This window comes from Macaca fascicularis, chromosome 11, assembly GCF_037993035.2.
Source record: "Macaca fascicularis isolate 582-1 chromosome 11, T2T-MFA8v1.1".
Lineage (NCBI taxonomy): Eukaryota > Metazoa > Chordata > Mammalia > Primates > Cercopithecidae > Macaca > Macaca fascicularis.
This window is the reverse complement of record NC_088385.1, coordinates 120,676,979-120,699,395: the sequence shown is the minus strand read 5'-3', so window position 1 is coordinate 120,699,395 and position 22,417 is coordinate 120,676,979. Positions and strand designations below refer to the sequence as shown.

The 22,417-nt window shown below is 48.3% G+C and overlaps 1 long non-coding RNA gene across 1 annotated transcript in view; it reads left to right on the top strand.

Annotated features, from left to right (window-relative positions):
- LOC102141299 (uncharacterized) overlaps positions 1-21,593 on the top strand; it is a 29,095-nt gene extending 7,502 nt beyond the window's left edge. Inside the window, exon 3 of the long non-coding RNA XR_006690635.2 lies at positions 19,568-21,593. This is a non-coding gene — a long non-coding RNA (uncharacterized lncRNA). The remainder of the gene's footprint in view (positions 1-19,567) is intronic.
- The last annotated feature ends 824 nt before the right edge of the window (positions 21,594-22,417 follow it).

The window sequence follows — 22,417 nt, the reverse complement described above, 5'->3', positions numbered from 1 at the left end:
GACGCCTTGTCTCTCTCCCTGTCTCTCTCACTTCCACATGCTGTCCCTGGGGCTCCGTCATACGCCCGGAGTCAGAGACAGAGAGACAGTGAGACCCAGAGGGAGATACAGAGAGCGAGAGACCCAGAGACAGTGAGAGACCCAGAGAGAGACAGGGAGACAGTGAGATCCAGAGAGAGAGAGATACAGAGACAGTGAGAGATACAGAGAGACAGTGAGACCCTGAGAGAGGCCCAGAGGTAGATACAGAGAGATAGTGAGAGACCCAGAGAGGCACCCAAAGACAGTGAGAGACCTAGAGAGACAGTGAGAGACACAGAGACAGGGAGAGACACAGAGAGAGACACAGAGACAGTGAGAGACACAGAGAGGTAAGGAGAGAAAACGAGAGACAGGGAGACACCCAGAGAGAGACACAGAGACAGTGAGAGACACAGAGACTGAGAGATCCAGAGACCCAGTGAGACAGACACAGAGAGACATCCAGAGAGAGACACAGAGAGATATAGAGACACTCCCAGGGAGACATAGAGACAGTCAGAGACTCAGAGAGACAGAGATAGGGAGACATCCAGAGAGAGACACAGAGACAATGAGAGACACAAGGAAAGACACAGAAAGTGAGAGACACAAAGAAACAGAGACTGAGAGACCTAGAGAGACAGTGAGAGACCCAGCAAGACAGAGACAGAGACAAGAAGACACCAGAGAGAGACACAGAGACAGTGAGAGACACAGAGACAGACAGTGAGAGACCAGAGAGAGACACAGAGACAGTGAGAGACACAGAGAGATCTAGAGACACTCCCAGGGAGACATAGAGACTGAGAAAGCAGAGAGACAGTGAGAAACAGCGGGTCATGTTTTTCCATGTCTGGCTGTGTCTAGGTCAAGACCAGGTCCACACTTCTTAAAATCCAATGAGAAATGAAAATGTTAAAAAAGTAATAAGAATTTCCTGTGTGTGGCTGCACAGGTGGCATGCCCTGGGCCCTGGCAGCCTCTCTCTCTTACTGGGTGCTGGGGTGGGGCTGCAGGGGTACCAGGCATAGGGGTTAGGCTGGTGGAAGGCCCATAAGAACCCGCTCACTGCTCTTCCAGGCTCCATTCCCTGGGGAGATAGGCAAAAAGTAAAAAGAGGGAAAGGGGGAAATCTGGCATCTGCTAAAGATTTGACCTCACTCAGCTGCGGGGACGGGCAGAAAGAAAATAGCCACAGAAGAGGCCCAGATCCAAGCAGAGGCTCTCATGACTACAAAACATGCATCACACGCAGAGCTTTATCCAGGGCTTCCCTGCACCAGGCACCAGTGCTGGCCAGTGCTGGCCAGTGCTGGCCAGTGTTAACTCACGTCATCCTCACTTCCATCCTATATAGGTCGTACCCTTTTGATCACCATTTTACAGATGGGAAAACTGAGGTTCCGGGCAGGTAGGGAGTGATCCTAGGGTCACTCAACCAGGGAGGGGCAGACCCAGGCTGTCTCCTCCTCGTCACACAGTAGAAATCACCAGAGCTGCTCAGACCCAGGTGGGGACCATCCTTGCCCTCTACAAGTTCCTGACCCTCCCTGAGCCTCAGTTTCCTCATCTGTGAAATAGGGGAATAAGATTTTGGGGGGCATTTTGTATCATGTTTTGTGGTTGCTCCATCCCAGGTCCTCCACCCCACCCTGCTGCTCCTGACCACTGCTGTTGGTTTCTGAACTCGCTGATATGACTCTCAGGGTGTCAGGGACAAAGCCGAATGCACTTCCCCATCTTCAGAGTGCTCAAGGGGGCAGGGCTTTCTCTGGCCCTCACTGCAGGAAAAGGTGCACTATAGAACCACAGACAATCCCACCTCTGCCATTTACTGGTTCTGCAAACTTAGGCTGCCTCACATCACCACTCAGAGCCTCAGTGTCTCCAGCTGCAAAATGGGGATAATGATAGACCCTCCTCCTAGTTGTTCTGAGGATTCAATAACATACTTCTTGTAATGGCTTAGCAGTGCGTGGCATGCAGTGAGCATCATTGCCAGCCCCATAAGAGCCTGCAGGGGCTGCACAAATGCTGCCAGCCTGTGCCTCCAAGGTGCCATCTCTGAGGGGCAGTGGGGCTCCATCAGTTCCAGCCCTGAGACCCAGCCAGTCTCCTGAGTGGCCTGGCAGAGGGAGGCTTCAGCTCCAGTGCCACCTCTGGCCCTCCTGTGACCTTGGACCTGGAACATGCCACTGCCTCTCCTGGGGCCTCAGCTTACCCATCTGTGGAATGAGGGGATTATTGGGTTTAGAAAAATCTCTCTGGGCTATTGCAGGGCTAATGCATCTCCACAGCAGACAGGGTGAAGAATTTAACCTAAATGTGAAAATATCATTGAAATGTGCCCATTTATGCACAGGAAGGACTGTGTGACAACCAGGGCAAGTGCCCAGCTCCTGAGAGCTGTCTGTTAGGTGCCAACAGCCAGGCTGGGAAAGACATCTGCTATGTCACACGTATGCACACACATGGCCATGGGCACATGCACACACAAACATACATGCATGTACACACACATGCCCACATGGACACACGAACACACACACATGCATGTACACAATGCACATAGGGCATGGGCATGCTCATGCATGCATATGAATGCATGCATGGGCACTGGCCTGCACACACACATACGTGCGTACACATGCATGGACGCACATGCATACATGGGCATGAGCACACATTCACATGAGCACTATGCACACATGCATGCTCTTGCATGCATATACTCAGGCACATGCACACACACGGACATGCACACACATGTGCACACACACGGACATGCACACACACACACGTGACACATGCACAAGGGCATGCATCCCATCACATCTTTTGCCCCACGCTCTGCTTCTCCATTCGGATCCTGTTAGGAGCCTGGTGCCTGATTTCTCCCACCACTACCTCCTCCCCAAAAAGAAAAAAAATCCGAAAAGCCAGATTAGAACTTCACACACGCATCGCTGGAAAAAATCTATGTCTCATTTTCATATCTAGCAAAATAAAATGACAGAAGAGCACTCCAGCAAACCCCTAGAGGGGGAAGCGTGTCTGCCGAAGATGAGGGGTGGTGGTGGGGAGACACCTTTCCCAAAGGGAGGAGGCCCCAGGGCCAGAGGCACGGGCGGGAGCGTTGGGCCTGGCGAGAGGCTAGAGGATGAAATCGATCAGGCCGTTTTGTCCTGGGGCTGGAGGAAGGCTGGGGGGTCCTGGGAAGAGTCTAGGGGGTTGAATGGAGGTTAGAGAGGCAGCGACAGGGGGAAAGAGGAGAAATAAAATCCTGGGGATGGTGGTATGAGTGAGGGAGCTGGAGAGAGAGAGAGAGAGAGAGAGAGAGAGAGAGAGAGAGAGAGAGAGAGAGAGACACCAGGTTATCAGAGAAGTGTGAAGACAATAATACAATCTGACATTTCTGAAACAAGACCCCCCGGTTGCCATGGCAACGTCTCATGTGGGAGCAGCTCCCAGGAGACGGCTCCGAGATGTACTATAAATGATGTTTGATTAGAATTTAAATCATTTAGGCAGAGAGAAGATAGGCCTTTTGTCAGCAAGGGGACCTGGGGGTGGGGAGGGAGGGGGGCCGGGGTTGTGGCGGGGGAGGGGGCGCTGCTGGAGCCAGCCTGGGCGTGGGGAGCGGGATCGGAGGTCAGCCAGGGGGTTGATTACTTTTGCCCTCAGCTTCTTTCCCGTTTACAGTAACCTTTCCATGGTGGCCGGAGGGACTCAGAGGGCAGGAGAGGAGAGACCTGGGCGGGGGCTGGGGGTGTGGGAGGGGAGTAAGGGAGAGCAGCAGAGATGGAGGGAGAGATGCAGAGAGACAGAGAGGAACGGACAGAGCAGAGAGACAGAAGCGGGAGAGAGAAGCAGGAAGAGAGAGGAGAGGGAAAGGAGAGGAAGAGAGACAGACACAGATGGGCAGAAACGGTGAGAGAGACAGAAAGAAGAGAGACCAGGAAATGGACTGAGAGACACAGATAGATGGTACAGAGACAGAGAGAGACCGAGAGACACAAAGGCGGAGACCTGGAGTGAAAACGAGGACTCTTGTATCCACACACTTGGAATCATTTTCCAGCCTTTGAAAAATGCATCAGGAATGTGGGTGCCCATGTTGAGTCCTGAACTTAGATAAAGCTCTGCCTCCACCTCCCACTTTGGCCCCCATCTACGGGGAGATTCCCTGGCCCTGGAGTTCCTGGGGAGGGGTTAGTGACCCTGGAAAAGAGGCTCCATGGGCTTCTGGTCCTAAGAAAAATGGGCCAGTTTTACTGAGCTGCCCTGTAAAATCTTGGACAAACCACCTCACTGCTCTGAGCCTCAGTTTCCCCATCTGTAACATAAGAAGTGTTATAGATGGAGAGTCAGATCAGCCTATGGGCAATGAGCCCCCGTTCCCCATTCAGTTTTTATTTTTAGTTGCATTAGTTGCCAGCATTTAAAAGTTGGGAGAGTTTGCAAAAAATGTTTAATTTCTGGGTTCTTAAAAAAGTAGGAAAATCTATGCGTGCTGGGCCCGAATTTCCACATGGCAGCCATGTGCTGGAAAGGAGTAGTAGTCCCTACTTTTAAGCAGAGTATGAGGTCTCCAGCACCATTCCCTATTGTCTTACACCCAGCTACTTTTCACACCTTCATGGTGACTGCCTGCCCTCTGTAGGAATTTGTGGGGTTTTTGTTTGTTTTTTGGAGACAGAGTCTCACTCTGTCACACTGGCTGGAGTATGGTGGTGTGATCACAGCCCACTGCAGCCTCGACCTCCCTTCTGGGCTTTAGTGATCTTCCCCCCTCAGCCTCCTGAATAGCTGGAACTGTAGGTATATACCGTCACACCCGACTAATTTTTGTATTTTTTGTAGAGATGGGTTTCATCATGTTGCCCAAGCCAGTCTCCAACTCCTGGGCTTAAGCGATCCTCCTGCCTCAGCCTCCCAGAGTGCTGGTGGACTTTCAAACTCTGCAAATAAACTCCAGGATCCTTATGGCTCTAGCAATCTATTAACACGTGGATTGTAGACCTCATACCTCAGTCACCATGGCTTTGGGCACCCAGGATAATAGAGTTCATGGGGGTGATCACAGAGTCAGAGCGAACTATACGGCCATCCTCATACGCACAGTCGATGCTCAGTAAATGTTTAATTAATACAGGAAGATGAGCCAAAATGATTAGGGAGACTGAAATGAGAACCATTATGGGAAATAGGGTAGCTTTTTGAGAAAATGAACTTGTACCACTGGGCACTGAGGATAAAAGTGACCTGCTTGGGAGAATCCCAGGAAGCAGATGGGAGGGAATTTGTAAGGAGGGAAAGAGCTGCTTTCAAAGAGGCCATCTTGAAGTTCTCTATCTTGGCACCTTCCTCATACCCACCAGGGCACTTGTCACAATCTGGAAGTTTTTGTTTGTGTATTGGCCTGTGTGTGTGGCCTCTCCTCCCCGAGGAGACTGTGAACTCCACGAGGATAGAAACTACATCTGGCACAGCCAGTGCTGTAGCCCCAGCACCCAGCGCATAGTGGCTGCTTAGGAAGCTCTGGATGAATAAATGAGGGAATGAGTCCCCTTTTCTCACATACTTCTTCTCCCATTTTTGCTCTGAGTATTTGAAAGCTATCTGAGTCCTGTCCTCATACTTTATTGACGATGATGATGATGATGATGATGATGATGATGATGAAGACAAGGTCTGACTTTGTGGCCCAGGCTGCAGTGCAGTGGCGTGATTACAGCTCACTGCAGCCTCCACCTCCCAGGCTGAAGTGATCCTCCCACTTCAGCCTCCCGAGTAGCTGGGACTACAGACGTGCACCACCATGCCTGGCTAATTTTTTATTTTTATTTTTGTAGAGGTGGGGTCTCATCATGTTGCCCAGGCTGGTCTCAAACTCCTGAGCTCAAGGGATCCTCCTGCCTCTGCTTCCCAAAGTGCTGGGATTACAGACATGAGCTACTGTGCTCGGTCCCTCATGCTGTATTATTAAATGCAAGCAGTTTGCTTTTATGTTTTGTTCATTTAAGGGAGCACTTCCCTTACTAGGGGTGCCAATAATGTGACCCTGGGCTAGTAAGAGGCACTTAATGTCTCTGAACTTCAATTTCCTCACCTTCAAAGTAGGGCTAATACCTTCATTCTGAGACTGTTCTAAAATTTAGGTGACAGGTCTATAACAGTGTCTGGCATGGAATAGGTGCTCAATAAGTAGAAGCAATTTTAATGGTTGTAGACACAGATAATCTACTAGCATGTGGTAGTCATATAAGTAATAAGAAGACCCAAGGGAAGAGGCAAATCTTAGGGTGATGTGGAGATAGGGAAGAATTTGGAATTCCTTTAGCAACGTTCTTCTTAGGCAGAGCTGTGATCCCAAGAGAATTTTTCTTTCTCAATTTTAGGATTTTGAAGCTTTACAATTGAGGAGGATGGTGGATTCACCCTCCACCTTTACTATCTTACAGTTCTGGAGGTCAAAAGCTTGACATGGGACTCGCTGTGCTAAAAATCAAGAACTGCACCCTTAGAGGCTTAGGGGAGAATTGTTTCCTTGCCTTTTCCAGCTTCTAGAAGCTGCCCTTAATCCTTGGCTCATGGCCCCTTCCTTCATCTTCAACCGATAATGGCCATGGAACCTCTTGACCCTTCCAACTCCAATCATATCGGTAATGCCTGCCTGGAGCACTGTGTGGGGAATGATGTTGCAGCCATGTCTGGACTTATGGAGCAAGAATGCTGTAATTGATTAGTGGATGTCTGCCATGGGCAGGGATGGAGTTACTTAGTTGCACAGTGCTTGGCACACAGGAACTGCTTGTGGCAGCTGCCTCTGGTTACCTGTGTCATGGTGTCCCCTTGGCCCAACTCTAATTTAAAGTTGCAGCTGCTGTGGGCCATTCTGTGCAAGCAGACTGAAATTCGCCATGGTGACAGCACATAGCCTCCGGCATGAGCTGTGTGTCTTTCCTGTTTCAGTCTTAGGCCCTGTTGGATGCGATGGGTGTCCACTCAACCATACACAATGCAGCCTGGACATGGAGGGTTATGACTTGTATTACTTTTCTACAGTGACTATATCAAATTCTCACACACTGGGTGGCTTGAAACAATACCCCCTCACTATCTTACAGTTCCAGAGGTCAAAAGCCTGACATGGGACTCGCTGTGCTAAAAATCAAGAACTGCACCCTTAGAGACTTAGGGAAGAATTGTTTCCTTGCCTTTTCCAGCTTCTAGAAGCTGCCCTTAATCCTTGGCTCATGGCCCCTTCCTTTATCTTCAAAGCCAGCAATGTTTTGGGCTGAATCTTTCTCCCATTGCCATCTCTGCTTGTCCCTGTCTCATCCCCTCACTTCCACTTACCAGAGCTCTCGTGGTTACACGGTGCCCACCAGATAGCCCAGCATGGTCTCCCTGTTTTAAGGTCAGCTGGTTAGCAATCTTCACTTCATCTGCACCCTTAATTCCCTTTGCCGTGTAACCGAACATTTCGCAGGCTCTGGAGATTAGGAAATGCACAGCTTTAGGGGTCATCATTCTGCCTACCACATCGCCCCTGGGGTCAGCCCCTTGCGACAGTGAGGGACCGTGGATGCTGTTGCAGTCTTCTGGTCTTCAGTAGACAATTCTGGAAAGCATTCTCTACACCCCTCAACAGGTTCCAGAGAAATCGGGTCTTTGTTGTCTGTAGTGGCACTTTTACATTGACGCTCCTCCTTCCCTGACTTACTCTCCCTCATCCCTCACTCCTGCTTCCAGAGATCACTGGTCAAATAAGTTATCTGTGCCCAAGTCCTTGTCTCAAGCTCTGCTTTCAGGAGAATCCAAACTAAAACAGTTCTGGCCAGGTGCAGTGGTTCACACCTGTAATCCCAACACTTTGGGAAGCCGAGGTAGGCGGATCACTTGAGGTTAGGAGTTCAAGACCAGCCTGGCCAATATGGCAAAACCCCATCTCTACTAAAGAGACAAAAAAGCTGGGCATGGTGATGGGTGCCTGTAATCTCAGCTAAGGAGACTGAGGCAGGAGAATCACTTGAACCTTGGAGGCGGAGGTTGCAGCGAGCCGAGATCACACCACTGCAGTCCAATCTGGGTGACAGAGTGAGACTCTGTCTCAAAAACATAAAATAAACAATTTTCCGTAAATGTTGGCTATTACATTGGTCAAGCTAGATGTGATAGATACCTGGCACAAAGTGGCTTAAGCAAAAAGCAATTTATTTTCTCATTGACTGAAAAGTTAATGGTTATATCTAAGACTTCAGGCACAGCTGGATCCAGGTCCTCAAACAATGGCCTCAATAGTTTGTCTTTTTTGAAACCTCACTTGTACTTTCCTGTGTTGGCTTCAGCCTCAGGCATCCTTTCCCCATACATTGGCAATGACGGTCTCCAGTTGCTCAGCCAGTGACCACAACAAAATGATAAAATGATTGTGACTTTTACCCGATAGTGCCAGGAAACGCACAAATAGGCATCCTTGTTCCTCAGTTCTGATTGGCTCATCTTGGGGCACATGCCCATGCCTGGACCAGTCACTATGGGAGAGGGGATGTGGCACTGCCATTGGCCTTGGGTCACACGAATTGGGGGTGGAGTCAGCTACGAGTTGGGGGTGGAGTCAGCTACATCAAGGCCACCTGGCCTGAGAGGGAGCAAGCTGCGTTTCCCCTAAAAACACTGGAGTGCTTCTCACATAACAAGGAGTCAAGTACAAATCGCAGACGTCCTCTACAAATGCGATCATCGTGTACTGTTAATTTTAGGTAAATCTCTTGCAAGGATGGGAGACAAGATGCCGCCCAGCAGGTGGAGGCCTGGAGCTGGGAGGACGGGAAGCCAGGCGTTGTGCCAGTCATCAGTGCCAACCGGTCCTGGCTGCAGGGAATTCTTGGGATCAGAAATCCACAGTCTGAGAACTTGTCTATAATTTTGCAATTTCTATTTTCTTTGCTACAGAGCAGAGAGAAAGCCAAAAGAAAATAAAGTTCCTCTCAAAAATGCCAGGCTGTTTGCGCCGGATAAAATGGCATGTGAAGAGTGAAAGAGCCTTTTGTTGAGGCTTGGGGAGAAAGAAAAAGGGGCTGAGAGCGAGGGAAAATGTATGGGAAGCCCCCTCCCCCACCTGGGGAAGAGGCAAAACAGAGATGGGAGGGAGAAGAGGGTTCCTCTTGCATGAGCTGAGCCCAGGGAAGGTTTGAGTGTCATTGATCATCAGGGATCATACAGACCTGGATGAGACACTCTCCCGCCACTTTCTAGTGGTGTGGGCTTGGATGTGTTTTAGAAACTCTCTGAACCTTGGTTTTCCCATCTGTAAAATGGGGCTGGTGATAGTACTTCCTCATATGCCTTAGGTGAAGATTGAATGAAATAACATATACAAAGCCATTAGCCTAACATGCTTGGCATGTGATCAAGAATTAATAGTAACTGTTATTAGGATTGCCGTTTTTACTCTGATTCCTTATACCTGTCAATAGTCAGGGTCATCTGTCTCAAGGAAAACGGGTTCCCAGCTTGCTTTTAATCAGAAGGTGGGAAGTGCAGCGGGTACAGAGACCTAGTATGCTGTGTTCATCCCCCGTTACTGCTGTCACAAATTACCACGAACCTGGAGGCTTACAATAACAAACATCTATTCTCTTACAGTTCTGAAGGTCAGAAGTGCTGAGACTGGGCGTAGTGGTGCATGCCTGTAGTCCCAGCTACTTGGGAGGCTGAGGCAGGAGGATCGCTTGAGTCCAGGAGTTCAGGGCTAGCCTTGGCAATATAGCCAAGGGTCAGACCCACACCAAAAGACTCACCCAGCCAACTCACAGAGTCACAAACAAAATCAATCATTGTTCTGAGTTTTGATAGGGTTTTTTTTTTTTAAGACCCTATCTCTTTTTATTTATTTATTTATTTATTTATTTATTTATTTATTTATTATTATACTTTAAGTTGTAGGGTACATGTGCATAAGACCCTATCTCTTAAAAAACAAAAAAAGTCCTAAAATCAAGGCATTGGTAGGGCTACATTCCTCCTGGAGGCTCTAGGGGAGCACCTGTTTCTTTGCCTTTTCCAGCTTGTAGAGGCCACCTGCATTCCTTGGCCTGTAGCTCCTTCTTCCTTCTTCGAGGTCAGCTGTGTAGCATCTTCTAGTCTCTCTCTCTCTGCGTCCATCATCACTTCTCCTTCTCTGACTCTGCCTCCCTCTTATAAAGATCCTTGTGGCAACATTGGACTCACCCAGATAATCCAGGACCATTTCCCCAGCTCAAGATCTTTAACTGAATCACACCCACAAAATCCTTTTTGCCATGGAAGGTCACATAGTCAAAGGTTCTGGAGATTAGGATGTGGACATTTGGCGGCGGGGGGCATTATTTAGTGTGGCATCTATGCTAAGCCTAGACAACAGGAAGGCACATAAGCTGAGTTGGCTTTGGGTCAGTTGGTGTTTATGACACAGCAACCCACCCCCAAATTTAGGACTCAGAATAACGATTGATTTTGTCTGTGACTCTGTGAGTTGGCTGGGTGACAGTTTTGGTGTGGGCTGGCTCTGCTGGTCTTGGCCGGTCTTGCTCATGTATCTGCAGGCAGCTGGTAGGTTGAACATTGGCTGAATGATCTAGGCCTCACTCCCATGTCTGGCGGCTGGCTGGCTGTCTGCAGGGATAGGGGTCTCTCATCATCCAATGGGCTGGTGCAGGATTCCTTGCTTTTAGGCATCAGGTTCCAAGAGCAGAAGCTACAAGGCCACTTAAGGCTGAGGCTTGAAATGGGCACAACATTACTTCCCCTGCATTCTGGAGACAAAGCAAGACACAGAGCCAGGTCAGGTTCAAGGACTGGGGAAACAGGCTGGGGAAACAGACTCTACCTCCTAATAGAAAGAGCTCCTAGATATCATGGCCATTTCTACAGTCCACCGCAGGGCCAGTGCCAGGCGCTGTGCTAAGTGCTTTCATTACACTATCTCATTCCATCCTCATAATAACCCTTTGAGATAATAAGCACCATTTAGAGGTCCCCAACTTATAGACGGAAACACTAAAGCTCACAGAGGTGCAGCCATTTGCCTAAGGTCGAACAGCTAGTGAGTGGCAGAGTGGGGACTTAGCCCTTATGTCATGAGCCACAGTAGACCCTTCTAGCAAAAGACATGCATTTGGAGATGGCTGACCAGCATTAGAGAGGCTGGCTAGAGGGGAAACATGAGTCTCACTTGATACTGTTGCCCAAGCACTGAACTCACCAGCTCTGCTGCTAACCCCTACGTGGCTTCCCAGGCCCCATCTCCTGGGAGGCTGAGAGGATTCCCAGCAGGGCATCTTTTTTGAGGAGCTGGGAGCCCTTCCCTCACCCATCCAGGAATATGGGAAATGGGCCTATCACTTATTGCTCCTTTTCCACCTATGCAGGAAAGGGAGGAAGGACAGCTGGCTGGGGTGGAGGTGCCTGTCACTTTCCCTGTGAGTCTGACCTTTTTGTGCCATCTCCTCTACCCCCACGTGGGTTCAAGCCCCCACTGCTTCTAACCTGGATGACACCAGAGCCTCCTCCCTGGTCTCCCTGCTTCCATCCTGGCCTTACTGCCCCCCACATCCATTTCCCACTTGGTGGCCAGGGTGAGCCTCTGACAACCTAAGTCAGATCCTATCACTCCTTCCACGGCTCCCATCTCACTCAGGCTAAAACCAAGCACCTACCAGATCCTGCCTGTGACCTCTCTGATCTCCCCTGATCCCTACCACCCTGGCCTGGGTGCCCCAGGTACCCGCCCACTCAAGGGACTCCAACCTGCCTGGAACATTCCACCTCTAGATAGCCATATGGCTCACTCCTTTACTTCATGCCAGTGGCTTCTCAAATGTCCCTTTGCTCCAGCCAGGCATGGTGGCTCACACCTTTAATCCCAGCACTTTGGGAGGCTGAGATGGAAAGATTACCTTGAGGCCGGGAGTTCAAGACCATCCTGGGCAACATAGCAAGACCCCCATCTCTACAAATGTCCCTTTGCTGGGAGGTGGGGTTTTTCCCTCCCCTCCCCTCCCCTCCTCTCCTTTTTTTGCATCTAAAATAGTGACCCTTATCTTTCTTGTCTGGCCTTTTATTCTGTTTTGCTCTTCCTCCATAGTATGTCCTCCTAGACATGATTCTGTGTGTCGATGTATTTATTTACCATCTGCCGCCTCCAACAGACTGTCACCTCTACCAGGGCAGGATTTCTTTTTCTACCTATTCTCTGCTGTGTTCCCAGTGTTAAGGCAGTGCCTGGTGTTGGCACATAGTAGTTGCTCAGTAAATACACTTTGTGCTGATAAATGAATGAACAAACGAGTGAATGAATGGCAGTAACCCCCCGGACCCCTTGCTCTCTGGGGGCACTGGGCACAGGAGGAGCCTTATGGGAGCTAAGAGCCTAGAGGACCCTCATGATGCAGGTAGTTCTTACCTGGATTCCCCATGGGTTGAGGCACCAACAGGAGAGAAGGTGGCCAGCTCCATGAAGTCACTGGGTGCCCTCACCGTTTCTCCTTACAGCATCCCCTCCCCCACCTCCTTGGACGTTCATTCTTCCATTGCTGCCCACTGCTCATTAAGCAGGATCTGCTCTGTCTCCTGAACCTTCTCTGAAAGAGGCTTCTCCCAGCTTGTAGGAGAAATGCCTTGCAGGTGAAGATGGCGAGGAGGTTGGCCCTGAAATAGCCCAGCCCCTTTAAGAGACAAGCGGGGAGGAGCATCATTCAGGTGCTTCTCTGGGAAATGAACCAGGTCAGCTTCTCTTTGAGGGGCAGTGCTGACCACTCAGAGGCGGTAGTGCCTGTGGAGAAAAGGGAGGAGTCCTGAATCTGGGGCCTGCAATCATCTGTGCATTTGGCCTTGGGGAGTTGCTTAAACTCTCTGTGCCTTGGTTTCCTCATTTGCAGAGTGGGCATCATGCTATCTAACTCACAATATACAATGTACACTATGGCTTGAAGCTTCCAATGCCTGCAGGGGCTGGGCAGGTGGGAAGACAGGTGAAAGGGGTTGAGGGATGGGCAACATGTGAGCCCCGGCCCCTGTATGTGGGTGGCCACTATTCAGTCTTTGCCATGCAGGAAGAGGGGCTCAGAAAAGCCAAACGTGCCAATTTTGCTTAAACCAGATTTTGCTTAAAGGTGAAATTTTTTTACCTTTAAAAACGACAGCACATTCAGATTAAAAGCACTAAAAGGGATACAAGAAATCTGTCTATTAACAAGTTTGCAACCTGTGTTTCAGCCCAGCTATAGAGGGGAAACTGAGGCAAAGAGAATAGGAGCTGGTCACCCAGAAAGATAGAGGGAGAAGTGTTTGTCAACGCTTATAGAGGGAGGGCAAGGGACAGACAACCCCTGATCCACTTTTGCTTTGGAGGACCAGAAGGCTGTGGCTGCCTTTAGAACTGGTTCATACTGAAACACAGAGACCTCCTTCTTTCCTTCCCTCTCCCATGATGAGGGATGGTGTCTTAGACCATATGGACTGCTGTAGCAAAAATACCATAGGCTGGTTGACTTATAAACAAGAGAAATGTATTGCTGTTAGTTCTGGAGGCTGGAAAGTCCAAGATCAAGATGGCAGCAGATCAGGTGTCTGGTGAGGACTTGTTTTCTAGTTCATAGATGGCACCTTCTAGCTGTGTCCTCACATGGTGGGAGGGGTAAGGGATTTTTCAGGGGTCTCTTTTATAAGGGGACTAATCTCATTCATGAGGGCTCCACCCTCATGACCTAACCACCCCCCAAAGGCCCACCTCCTAATACCATCACATTAAGGGCAAGGAATTTTGGGGGCACACAAACATTAGACCACAGCAGATGGCATGGATGGGATTGAGGGAGAGAAAGTGTCAGAGCCGACATAGAAGTTTCTTTTCTCTTTTTTGTCCCCCTACTTGGTGACTAAACAACATTTCTCCAATCTGGTTGGGGTGGGAATCTGTTGGATGGGGTAGATAGGAGTGAGGTCTTCCAGCCTGGCATGACCTCCATTTTCCAAGATAATGTTCATCTTAAAATAACCTACTTCAATGAACATTCAGCCAAAAGACAAAATAAAGCATTGCTAGGTAGTGTGCAGCCACTCTGTCATAGTCTTTTTTTTTTTTTTAATGAACACAAATTCCTTGACTCTCTTCTTACTGAGAAGTGAGGTCTATGTCCCCCCACTTGAATTTGGATGAGCTTGTGACTCACTTATAGCCAAGAATATGGAAGAAGTGATGTTGTGTGAACTCCTCATGCCTGTGAGCCTCTCTCTGGAAAGTTCAGCGCCCCTGAGCCCAGCGTGCTGAAGAAGCCACTTGGAGAAGCCCCTGTTGTCAGGGAGCCAGCATCATCTGCCAGTCACCAGAAGTGAGCCAATCAGAAGTGAGCCATCTCAGACATCCAGCCCGGCTGAGCCTTCAACTGGCTGCTGACCCAACCAACATGTGAACTGCAACCGCATGAGAGGCCCTCAAGTGACAACCGCCCAGCTGAGCCTTTCCCAAGTTCCTGGCCCACAAAACCCAGAACAAAATAAAACGACTGTTTTAAGCCTTTAAGGAGCAGGGTAATTTGTTACACAGCAACAGTAAGTGGGACACATTCCCAAACCTAACTAAGAGGAGGAAATTTCCTCTTGATAAAAATGCTGATTTTTTAAATTCATCCTAGACCTTCATCAGTCAAAATCTTCTGTGGATAAGGTGTAAGAATCTGCAATTTTTTTTTTTTTTTTAAGACAAGCTCTCCCACCCCAGGTGATTCAGATGCACAGCCAACTTTGGAAATTTAAGACCTTGGAAGAGAGTCACATTGCCTCTCTGAGTCTTAGCTTCCTTGTCTGTGAATTGGGGAGGAGTGAGGGTTGGTGTGAGTATCAAAGAAGATGCTGCAGGTAAAGTCTTTAATAAGGCCGGCCAGGCGTGGTGGCTCACGCCTGTAATCCTAGCACTTTGGGAGGCCAAGGCGGGCGGATCATGAATTCAGCCTGGCCAATATGATGAAACACTGTCTCTCCTAAAAATACAAAAAAAAAAACTAGCCAGGTATGGTGGCAGGCACCTGTAGTCCCAGCTACTCAGGAGGCTGAGGCAGGAGAAATGCTTCAGCCCGGGAGGCGAAGGTTGCAGTGAGCTGAGATCACGCCACTGCTCTCCAGCCTGAGTGACAGAGCAAGACTCTGAAAACAAACAAACAAACAAACAAAAACAAACAACAAAGAAACGGCTTTAATAAGGCCAAGGCATATGGAAAGGACTCAGGATTGGAATTGAAGAATTAACCATGGTATCAGTATCATTGATACCAATACTGTTGTTTTTTGTAACTACTTCACTATCATGGGTTGAATAGTGGCATCAAAAAGATATGTCCAGTTCCTAACCCCTGATGCCTGTGGATGTGACCTTATTTGGAAATAGAGCCTTTGCAGATGTAGTTAAAGATCTCCAGATGAGCTTGTCCTAGATTTAGGGTGGGTCTTACATCCAATGACGAGTGCCCTTTTAAGATATAGAAAAGGAGAAGACGACCACATGCAGACCCACAAGAAGATGGAAGCAGAGACTGTAGTGAAGGAGCCACAAGCCAAGGAATGGCTGGAGCCACCAGGAGCTGAAAGAGGCAACGGATGATCCTCCCCTGACGACTTCAGAGGGAGCATGGCCCTGCTGACACCTTGATTTTGGATTTCTGGCCACACAGTTTGTAGCAGTTTATTACAGCTGCCGTTGGAAGCTAATGCACCACTGTTCACCAGGCACCACACCCAGCACTGGAAACAGCAAAGTGAGGAAGGGGCCCAGTGTTTCCCTAGATACAATGTCCTCAAAAGCAAGAGCTATCCTGTGACGATTCACAGAAGGGACATGGAGTCACAGTGATGAACACAGGTGTCTATGACTTCCACCGAACCTAGAGAAGACTTCCTCAAGTGGGCATTTCTTCCATCACCCTCCAATGAGAACCAGGAACTTGAATACTCAATTCTAACTCAACAGTGGATCACAGGCTGTTTGCCTTCTGATGCTGACCTGAGTGTAGCCATAGAGCTTTGAGAATCGAGACCAGAATGCTATGAATTCATCCACTCACCAAATATTTCCAGAGGTCCCCTTCTGTAAAAGGAACCAGGCCAGGCACAAGGTCCCTGCCCACACCAAGCCCAGAGTCTGGAGGAGGCTGCGGACCAGTGCACGGACAGACAGGGTGGGAAGGCAGCTGTTGGAGGCAGGGTGGTGCTGTGGTTAGGATTCTGGGCTCTGAAGCCTGCCAGAGCTGGGATTCCAGCTTTATCACTCCTTGACTGTGTGGCCTTGGGCAAGCCACTTAACCCTTTTATGTCTCTGTTCCCTCATCTCTAAATGGGGGACAACAATCACACCACCTTCAGAGGTTGGTGCTTGTGAGGACTAAATGAGAAAAACCAGGCAAGTACTGAGCACAGTGCCTGGCACAGAGTAAGTGATGAATAAAGGCGTCAGGTGATGAAGAAGGCTGGGGATGGGTAGGAGAGATTGTTCTGGCAGGGGGAACAGCAAGTGCAAAGGCCTGGAGGGAACACAAGGATGGCAGCTTTAGATACCAGATGGCTTCGGCAAGCCAGAGCCCAGAGGACAGAAGGTCCTAACCTAGTCTGGGTCACAGCCCAAACTGGGAAAGCCAAAATCAGGAAAATGCACCTAGTACTCACCAAATACCATCCCTGATTTCAGGCAAGTCACGGACCAGGTTACCAACCACAGCTCTACTGACATTTTGGGCCAGATAATTACTTGGGGTAGCGACTGTCCTGTGCATTATAGGATGTTAGCACCATCTTTGACCTCCACCCACTAAAGGCCACTAGCACCTCCTGCCCCAGTTGTTATGATCAGACTGTCTCCAGACATTGCCAAATGTCTCCTGGGGACACAATTACCCTTGGTTGAGAACCAAGGCCCTAAACCATCTCTCTCAGATCCTGCAGCCTGGGCCACCTGCCTCTTTCCATCTCTCCTGAAATGTGGCTACCAGGTATGGGATGGATGCTCATCTTGACTGTACTGGCCTGGAGGAGCCTGGGCAGAGGAAACGGCACTGGAAAAAGAGTCATTTAGGAGCTTAAGGCACTCAGAGAACTTACTAAAACACCAAATCTCAGGTCCCTCCAGGGGCGTGGATTCAAGCAGTGCAGTAGCATGGAGATGCACTGGCTTCCCTTCAAGAAAAGCCTCCTTGCCCCGCTGCAGGGGTGTGGTCTGTGGATAACTTCTAGCTCATCCGTGTTTGCTTCCTTCAAGGTCCTGCTTTTTCTGGGCTGCCCCTGGCCAGTGGCTGAGCGAGGCCCTGGGAGATGAGGGCATGATCTCCTTAGGGTGGCACCTGGCCAGTGAACATGGCAGTGGCACCAGGGCCATGGTCATTTCTGCCCAACTCAGGACTCCTTTAACCACCTTTGATCTGTAGCTCCCCACTGGGCTGGCAGAAATGTGTCATATCTGCACATCTGTGGTCTGACCCGACCTCATGCCCCATCCTGCTTCCTCCCTTTGTTCTTCCAGGTGTTAGAGCCCAGCAAACCCTTTGCACTTCCAACTAACATAGATGCTCAGGGTAGAGCCTAGAAATCTGAGTTTCAAAATTGTTCCCCAAGTAAGGCCATTGCTCAGTGAGGTCTGGGAGCCTCCAGGCTAAACAGACTCCCAGTTCTCTGCCAGCGCTGACATTCTAGGGTTTTATGATTTGGGAGAAACTTGATTTGACCTGGGGGTGTGTTTGCATGGGTGCAATAAACCATACTGTCACGGGTTTTATGGTTTCCTTCTCTGGGCACTACTGGCAGTGAATTTGAAAGGCTTCCCACCTGAAGAGGAAGAAGAAACCTGGGCTTGTATTGTTCCGATTTGAGTTCCTACCTACAGGAAGGGATATCTCTAGGTCTGATAACTTTCTCATCAGAAAGAGTCAGGAGCCATCATTGTCCCCATTTTACAGATGAGGGGAAAAGTATACCCTAAAGGAAGGAAAAAGGACTTCAGAGTCTGCAGATAGTTTGTGGTGGACTTTAAGATAATCACTTACTCTCCCTAAGCCTCAGTTTCCTCATCTGCAAAATGAGGCAGTCAGTCATTCGTGAACTTTATTGAGTCCTTACTGTGTTGAGCACAGTTATCAGGAATGGGGATTCAGCTGTGAATAAGACAAATAAGATGGAACACATGTCATGGGGTTTGCATTCTAGAAGGGAGATGGGCAATAGACAGATGAACAAATAGTTTCAGATAGGGCGAGTGCTATGAAGACGGAGAAATGGGGTGATGAGGCAATGATGGGAACTGGGGTGAGGGTAGGCAGTAACTGGATGACAAAAGACAGCGACATTTAAATGAGACCTCAAGGATGAGAAGAAATTGTCCACTGGAGGAATGGTGTGCCAGGCAGAGGGAACAGCAAATGCAGAAACCTGAAGTGGGGAGGGAACGAGCTTGGTGTGGGAAAGGAACCTCCCAGAGGTGCAGCAGGTGAGGGGATGAGGGTGGAGAGGTTCCCCGTGTCCATGAGAACTTCAGCTATTACTGTCCCTGAGAGGGGCAGCTCCTGGAGTTTACAGCAGAAGAAAGCCGTGGTGAAGCTCACTTAGAAAATGACTAAGGCTTACTTAGAAGATAATTCACTTTGGCTCCCTTAGGAAAGGACTAAGGCTCACTTAGGAGGTTCCATTTTTAGGACAAAGGACTTGCCCAAGGCCACAAAGCCTACCACCCCAGCTTCTTCTCCCAGTCATTCCCCTCTAGCACAGGAGAAGGCAAACCAGGCTGGGAAGTGCAGAGGCAGACCCCAATACAGCAGGTGTTCCTCCAAGCAGACCAAGTTGGGACAGAAGGGGCGACAAATCAGCCCCACAGAGCAAAGCACATGGAGCACTTTGAGGACCTGGACTGCTTCTGACCATGGGGTCACATGGCCAGCTCTAACTACCCCTCCCCATGGAGGGGGATCTGGGCTAATAGCCAGGGAGACTGGGGTTATAAATTATATGGGGTTGGACAGAGGCAAAGTAGAGGCTGGCATGTAGCTTTAAATGGGTTTCTCCAACTCTGAGGTCTCCCTTTTGTTCCTTAAGCTTTTGTAACCCACAGCTTTGCAGTCCCCAGAGAACTGTGCCTGAACTCACTGGTGAATTGGAATTTTTTTCTTTCATTATTTTATTTACTTATTTTCCAGTTTTATTGAGGTATAATTGAAAAGTTAAAATGGCATATATTCAAGATGACCAATGTGATGATTTGATCTATGAATACACTGCAAAATGATTACCACAATCAAGTTAATTTTTTAGTGGCCACTCTGGGCAAGGGAGGTACAGTTTCTGGTTTTGAGGCTGTTGTTTTGTTTTGTTTTTGTTCCTGGGAAGCTGCAGCCTCCATGATTGGACACCCGCATTTCTTGGGAAGCTTTTGAACGCTATGACTTCTGGTCTCACCACTACCCCTCCACTTCAGGCTCTCATGGGTTCAGTCCTGGATGCTGTAATAACTTCTTCCCTCTCTTCCCAGGTGCTAGCCAGGATCACTTCCTCCCAAGTCATCCCAGAGGGAGGGCAGGAGGGAGAATGAAATGAAAGAGAGAGGGAGAGAAAGGAAGGAAGAGAAGGAGGGAGAATGGAGGGATGTATGGATTTGGATGTATGGGTTCCATTCTTTCTACCCTGGCAAATGCTTACTCATCCTTCGGTGTCCATCCAAAGTGGCACCTCTTCCTGGGCACCATCTCCAGAGTCTCTTTCAAGCAGGTAGCTACATCCCACAAAACAACCACCCATCTGACCGTGCAAGTGTGTGGGGGAATGAAGACCAGCCCGGGAGTCTGAGATGAATGTCTTGCTTCTTGCTCTGCCGCTGACTCACAGGGTACCCCAAGCAAGTCCCTTCACCTCCTAGGTCTCAGTTTCTCCATTTATACCACTAAGGTAGTGGACCTGATGGCCTCAAGTCTCAACATTTTTATTCCCTGAAAAGAAACTCTTGGTGCTGAGTGGTCTTCTTCTGCCCTGGCATCTCACCTTTCAAACACTTGTCTCTTCTCACCACACCCACCACTTAGTATGTGCTCTTGGAGAACACCCAGGACCCAGGGTCTCTGCACACATCATGAGTCCAGCTCAGCATTTGAGGTGGAATCAGAGGAAAGGAAGGAGAGTGGAGGGAATAGTCAGTATTTTGGCAAGCTCATAATACTTTCCCCCTTTGTCTAGAAACTTCAACCCAATTTCCCTTTGAAGGCACTACCTCCTTCCCCCAGTCATGAATGAGTACAGGTCTCAAGCCTGGACAACCAAATGCACAGTGCTTGGTTCAACTCTGGACCTGTGACTCAAGCCAGACCAAGGGAGTGACATGCAGGGCTTTGCCTGGAACTATTCTGAAAGGGGCACTCTCTTTCTGCTGGGCTACTGATAATATGTGCATCCATGATAGGAAAGCCTGCCTGATAATGAAGCTAATAAGAGAAGAGCAGAGCCAAGAGATGCTGGGAAAGCAGATGCCTGAAAATATCATTTGAGCCCCTGGGTCCAGCTGCACCTGAAGCCACTACTATCCCTTGGACTTTGCGGTTATTTGAGTCCATAAATACCCTTTGGCATTAAGCCAGATTGCATCTTAAGGCATATAGAAATAAGAGAAATGAAAAAAGAAATGAGAAAAGAAATTGAAAAGAGAGACAGCAGACAACTGATTTTCTACTGAAGCTTCCAGAAGGAATCAACTCTGCCAACACCTTGATTTTGGACTTGTGGCCTTCAGAACTGTGAAATGATAGACGTCTGTTATTTTAAGGCACCTAGTGTGTAACATTTCATCACAACAGCCCTAGGAAATGAATACAGGGAGGAAAATCCTACAGCACAGAGGCATGGAGGTGCCAGAATGCCCCATCTGCCTGAAGAGTAGATGGAGATGAGGCTGGAATTGTCCATCCTAGCTGCCCAGACCCATGTGCCTTTGTTTTATGTAGTTACAGTGCCTATGATACATATTTGCTATCACATATGTCACTATGAACCTCCTCGGGAGGACGGAGAAGTCAAATACCTTAATTATTCCAACACAAGCTTGCGTGAACAGATAATCATCACTACGAGTATATTGTGTGCCTGCTAAGCACCAGGCCTGAGATAAGGAAGCATTTGCTGTGGTGAATGTTCCCTCCAAAGCTCATGCTAAAATTTAATTGCCATTGCAACAGTGTTGCAAGGTGAGAACTTTAAGAGATGATCAGGTCATGAGAACTCTGCCCTCGTGAATGGATTAATACCGTTATCACAGTAGTGGACCCCCCCTTTTCTCTTGCCGTCTGTCTCTCATGTTAGCTTGTGCTTCCGCCTTTCATCATGGAATAACACAGCAAGAAGCCCCTCACCAGAGGCACCTTGATATTGGACTCCCCAGCCTCCAGAACTGTGAGAAATACATGTCTTTTCCTTATAAATTACCCAGTATATGGTATTCTGTTATAGCGGTGGTAAATGGACTAAGCATTTTGCGTACATTATCTGTCATATTAAAAATGTTTTTACCCAGGAACATAGATTCAAGTTACCCTGAATATACATTATCTCCCTACATTATCTCTTTTAATCCTTACCTATTAGATAGATATTGCTATTATCCCCATTTTGCAGGTAAAACCTCAAACTCCCAAAGAACTCCTGCATTGAGGAAAGTAAAACCAATAGCTACCATGTTCAGTGTTGTTCAGTGGTCCCCTTTACCCATGGTACAGTACAGTATGCTAAGATATTTTGAGAAAGAGAGAGGCCGCATTCACATATCTTTTATTGCAGTATATTGTTACAGTTGTTCTATTTTATTTGTCATTGTTGTTAGTCTCTTACTGTACCTAATTTATAAATTAAGCTTTATCACAAGCATGTGTGTATAGGAAAAAACAGTACAGATGTTCCTCAACTCACAATGGGGTTATGTCCTGATAAACCCTTTGTCCAGCTGAAAATATCTTTAAGTTGAAAATGCATTTAATACCTCTACCTCTAACCTACCAAACATCAGAGCTTAGCCTAGCATACCTTAAATATCCTCAAAACACTTACACATGAAACACTTAAAACAGCCTGCAGTTGAAAAAAAAATCTAACACAAACCTATTGTATAACAAAGCATTGAATATGTCATCTCTTCATTTAATTTAATTTCATTTTATTTCATTTTATTTATTTATTTTTTTAGAGACAGGCTGCTCTGTTACTCAGGCTGGAGTGCAGTGGCGTGATCATAGCTCATTGCAATCCTGAACTCCTAGGCTCAGGCCATCCTCCCATCTCAACCTCCTGAGTAGCTACAATGCAAGTGCATGCCACCACACCTGGCAAATCTTTTAATTTTTAT